Genomic DNA, 6,000 nt, shown 5'->3' with positions numbered 1-6,000 from the left:
GCTTCATTCTCCTTCACTTTAATGGTTTTATTTCCACATAGACTGAATTCAAGAAAACCGCTTGTTAATTGAAGGACTTCCAACTGGGTAAATGATAATAAGCAAGCAATGGGCTTTTCCCCAAGCTCACACGTTGTCTCACAATCATAAAAGAGGAACTTGGCGCTCCCGGTTGTTAAATTCAAGACTCCGGGATTAGTCAACGTGTGTGTAAGCTAGCCTAGTAGTTCATTAAGGTAAACAATTCTGATTAAATCAATGGCTAGCCTAAGACCCCTAGCTGTGCCTACCTTAAGAGCCCGTTTATGTAATAAGAAGGCTTGTTCCGGAAGATAAGAAGGCTGCTACTTATTTTGGAAGAATTTATATAGGTACCGATCGACCGGGGAGGAAAATCATACCGGCAGCCGCACCGGGCCGTCTCCGGCCACCGGACGGCCAATCCGAGCCGTCCAAAAATTCTATAAAAAAAAACGAGGGGGCCGTCGCGGGAATCAACGGCATCCGAGGTGTGTAGGATGCTTGATCCGAGCACCCCTTTTCCGTGTAGGGTGCTTGATCATATATACACGAAAAATGGGTGCTCGGATCAAGCACCCTACACACCTTGGATGCCGTTGATTCCCACAATGGACCCCTCGTTTTTTTTTTTAGAATTTTTGAACGGCTCGGATCGGCCGTCCAGTGGCCGGATTCTGCCCGACGTGGCCGCCGGTACGATTTCCCTCCGCCGGCGCCCATTATCATAGCAACAGTCTTATTTTTTGTATAAGGCAACTTCAAGCTCAAAAATTATGTGTTTACGCAAATAATTTTTCTACCACTATGGATCTTGTTTGATAGATCTCATTGAGATCTTTAATACGGTGCAAAAAAAAATTGAACTTTTTTTTTTCATTTGCATTATTTTTGAGTTTGAAAATGTGAAATAAACTTTTTATTTGAATTTTGTGGAATGACCCTTCTTATTTTTTAATGAGAAGTGGCAAAATAAGTACTTATTTTTTAAGAAGGTTTCCGGAACGCAGCCTTAAGTCCCATTGAATTTCCAATGCTTTTTGATTGGGGCCCACGCTTCGCGTATTCTGCACTACCATAGAGATGCCAATTGTTACTTTTATCTCTTTTGTGGAGATGCCAATTGGAAATTTCAGGCAATTAATGGGCCCAATGCTTTTGTATGCTTTTATTCTACTTTATGTTTATTGATTGTTTGGACTGGTCATGCTAATATTCTCTTTCCTTTGGCTTTTATGCATGCCACTATATATAACTACCGACAATAAGTTTCTGTTACGCCAAAATTCTTATTTTTTTAAGTACTTATTTTTCGTTTTACGAAATAGATCATTCTCTCATCATACATCATGTTTAATTCAAAAAATAAGTAAAATAAGTACTCTACCTTTTTTTTTTCCATAGTGGAACGGTACCTAAGTACTCAGTCTCACAACATTAAAAGGATTTTAAATAAAAAAAAAAGGTAAATAGTTTGGTAGATGAAAGTTGGCCACATTTCATGTAGGAAAAAAGAGAAGGTAGATTCATTTGGAGGTCACGTTCAGCCTACCTAGACATTCCAATAAACAAAACTCCATTTGGTGACTCTCAACAAACTTCATTCCCTGATAAACCAAGCAAAGCATCCCTAGCTTCTTTTGCATCTCCGTTTAGTTCTCTCTATCTCCCAACTTTCTTTTCACACAGCAAACAATGGCTATTGCAGAAATCTTTCTCTCCGCTTTCCTCCCGGTGTTGTTCGAGAAATTGGCTTCACGTGATTTGTGGAACTTGGCACGGAGGGAGCGGATTGACACTCTGCTCACGAAATGGCGCAGCATGTTGGAACAAATAGGGTCAGTTCTTGCAGATGCTGAACAGAAGCAAATGACGGATCAACTGGGTATCAAACCATGGCTGGAGGAGCTCGAGGACTTGGCTTACGATCTTGACGACGTGTGGGACGAGTTCGCCACTGAAGCTTTGCGACGAAAGGTGATGGAAGAGCCTCGAGCTAGCACCAGCAAGGTACGTGCCTTGGTACCTGTTATCAAAATTCTTGTTTTCTTTCCAATCGACGGAGAATCGACGGGAAATCGTATTGTAAAGCTTGCTGGAATGTGGATGTGAAAAGTGGAGTTTGGTTCCTTACCGTATTTCAGGACTTCTTTGGAAACAAACAATGAAGTGGATGAAGTATGGAAGAAGATTAACAAAATGGACTTTATTAACCCTCAAAGTAGAAGAACAATCAATCGAGATGATTGAGTGAACAATTACAAGTTAATTCTACTCCTAGAAAAGAAAAGATAAAGGCCTGATTGGCGTTGTTTGTGTGTCCTTGAAACTGCTACTAACTTGTACTTAAATAGGCCTCCTCACATTACATTTGAATTCAAAACTTTCCCCCCAAAGTGGCAGTTGAAAACTTCTCGGATTCTGATTATGAACCTCCTTCAACTGCCGATCATGCCCACGTTGAGAAAATTGCCTTGTTAATTGCGGTTTCCATCCTCTTCAATCGTGGAATCATGGGATCCACGTCCATTTGACACCTGTCACCCGATCGACGGTCCAAAATGCCTCAGGAATACGCCACGTGGAGGCTAATCGATGGACAAGACTTTTTATAGTTTCACCATCGATTCACCTTCACGCTGAATCATTAAGTTAAGTCCATTCTATCCTCACATTTGCTCATATTTACCCCTGCCACGTGTCGCCTAATCGACGGGCAAAAATAAAAATCTTAATTGTGGTACAAACAATGCCCCCCTTATTTGTTTGAGTTAAAAAATCATTTAACTCGAATAAATAATTCCTTCGCCTTTTCCAAAAGGCGTGATTAACACACGGGGCTCTTCCAACGTATATATATTCTCTTGTTTATAAAAATTAGGGCATCGTTTGAAACCATCAACTCCCGAATCGATGGCGCGTAAGAAAGCTCCTCAAGGCAAAGCCATGGCTTCCAAAGCTTTCTCCAAATCGTCGTCTCCTCAGACAACTCAAAAGAAAACATCGAGTTCTCAGAAAACGGAAACCCCAATAGAGTCCTATCCCCCAAGGTATCCTCAATGTCTACGGGAGGCACCACAGTTTCCTCTTTATTTTATTTCTGTAGCTGGTTGTCCCTCTAAATTCATTCTGGGCCCTATTTACTCTCCAACCCCTCCTGATTCACTACCAACCTATTATCCGATGAATTTTGATGAGCCCTTGCTCCTCTCGCTCCCAGGTCTCCATCGCACTGGCTGGAATACCAGAGGGACAATCCGATCATGGCCCTCTGTATTTCCATCTTGGACCAAGTGGGTAGACCGCATGAGGGGATACTTACACCTCTCGTGGCGTGCCATGGGAATTTACGAAACCATAGACCTATCCACACAGGCTTTTGAATTTAACCCTAATTTGATTGCTGCTGCCGCCTGTTTTTGGTCTGTTTCATCCAATACCTTTGTTTTTCCATACGGCCCCATGAGTCCCACAGTCTTAGACATTGCTCATCTGACTGGCCTACCGTGTATAGGTGCAGAAGTTAACGCTGCTTTGGATCATCGTCCTTGTGATCCACCGTTTGAGGCCTCCACTGATAATTCGTGGAGTTATTCACACTTTATATCCCTTTTTTGCACTTCTGATCTCAGAGAACCATCATTTACTGAGAAAGTGGCCTTTTATTTGTATTGGCTCAACAAATACGTGCTGTGTGTGTCTGGCTTAAAGATCACCAAGGAATATGTCCGTTTGGCTATTTGCCTAGCTCAAGATGCACAGCTTGCTTTAGCTCCCTTTGTACTAGGGACATTATATAAAGGGTTATGGACATTCACAAATAATAAGATCACAAGTAACTGTGGTGGCCCTTTTTGGATTCTCCAGGCATGGCTGTATGCCTATTTTTCATTTCTTAAACCTTTAAGTTATTTTCCAAGAAGGAAAGATGGGGGTAAGTGTTTGAGCTACGCAGAATATTTTTTAGCTCATGAGCCCAAGCATGAAGACTCATCCTTCAAAAGGTACTTCACAGCTTTCCATAGTCCTCTTCTTGAGGACTCTCCTACCTGGCTGCCTTTTAAGGACTGTCGGTACTCGTCATCACGAAGGATTGAACCTGTCCTCAAATTTTTGGTGCCAACCCAAACAGTTAATGAATTTTGGGCTAGCGTTTTGATATCAAGATTCCTGTTGATAGGATTATCCCCCTCGACCACACGCTTTTCCAATTGCAGTTTTGAAGTCTACATGCCAAATCAGTGTGCTCGGCAATTTGGTCTGTCACAAGGGATCCCTGTCCCTCATACACATCCACGGATTAAGGACTTGGCCAAAACGAGGCCAATTGTGACCCAGACCTCTCTAATTACAGAACTGATTGGACAATTTCAAGGCATCAAGGCCAGCTTTCAATCAGCAAGTTTTGTGGCCGAACCTTCCCTTACTTCGGAATTCAAATTGTTTTGGGACTGTATTAAACCCACCATCTTCAATAAAGATCTGAGCAACTGTCTCTTAAGACTTGATCCTGAAGAATCCTCATCAGGTATCTTTCATAACATCATCCCTCTTTATTTTGTAGATATAGAGTCCTAAACCTTATTAACTACTTCTCATTGTTTTAGTTCCTAAGGAAGCTTATGTCTCAAGAGGCCTAGAAGGCCAAGACAAAGGGAAGCAACCTGAGGTTTCACTTCCTTATAGGAAAAGAAGCAGGACTTCTCAAACTCGAAGTGCTTTGCACAATCCCCCACTGATGGCGGATGCAATGAAAGGTCTTGACTTGCTCGATCGACAAGCCAGTTCTCCAGAAATTGCTGAAGATTCTGAGACTCTGGTGACATTTAAAAGGGTAAAAATTTCATCCTTCTGTCAATTTTGGGCTATAGATATCATATGTTACTCCTCCATTGATTTATTTCTTTCATGTTTAGAAAACAAGGAGGAGACTTCAATTGGCACCCTAATCAGAGGATGAGTGCAGTAAAGATGAAGGTTTGACTACAAACCAATTAATTCCTGTCAATTTCTTCTTCTATTATTCAATTTGACCTTCCATTTAATATCCCTTTACCTTTAACATGTCCAGCACCAATTTCGGATGAACATGTCAAAATTTCTGAAATGGATCACGAATCAACCTTTTCAGAGGTTCAAACATTTGATCCAATTACTGAACTCATCTTGAGCTTAGCACCTAATTCCCCTGTGACTCTGGGAATTGATCCCCTTCTGGAACAAGGAACTACTAGTGTTGAGCAACCAGAAATCCACTCTCCTACTCAAGGAGACCAAGTACGGAAGCCTCCTTTTGATCAATCAAGAATTAGTTCTCCTATCCAAGGAGAATTTATGTCAGAGCCCGTAGAACTATTGGTTGAGGCTACTGAATCCTCAGGGCAACAGCAAGTTGAAAGAGAAGCCCTCACTCCAGAGTTGATCCTCATCCCTACAACTCCAATAACTTTTTCCTCACCTGCCCATGGGGCTGATGCTGAGTTACCAACTAATTCATCAAACTCTGACTTGGACCTCATGCTGACTAAAACCAAGCAATACTCTGAGTTCTATTCCAAGTCCATTTCTGAGTTTTCTGAATCTCTGACTTCTCCACCACCATCTGAGCTTAGTGAGGAAACAAAAGATGAGATAAAAGCCTTTTTCGGGCTACTTGAACTTCCACTGTTGGAGCTTGCCACTAAACACTCTGTAGCTTTTTCTGGCTGTATCACTTGTTTGATATCCAAGAAAGTTTTCCCACTGTCTGAGCAAATCAAGCTTGAAGAATTTGGCTCAATCGTAAAGGAGAGTTTGACAGTAGCAGCCTACTGTCAAAAAGAAATGAAGAGCAAACAGGATATCCTTAATCAATTTGCAACCATCTCAGCTAATTTGGACACAATGGGGAACAATATACATCAATTGAAAGATGAGTTGCAACAGATTGACAATCAACAAAAGATCTTATTATCACGCAAAGAGTTGATCAGTCAAGAATTA

This window comes from Rhododendron vialii, chromosome 7a, assembly GCF_030253575.1.
Source record: "Rhododendron vialii isolate Sample 1 chromosome 7a, ASM3025357v1".
In the NCBI taxonomy this organism is placed as follows: domain Eukaryota; kingdom Viridiplantae; phylum Streptophyta; class Magnoliopsida; order Ericales; family Ericaceae; genus Rhododendron; species Rhododendron vialii.
The sequence above is the reverse complement of the archived record's forward strand: the minus strand, read 5'-3'. Positions refer to the sequence as shown.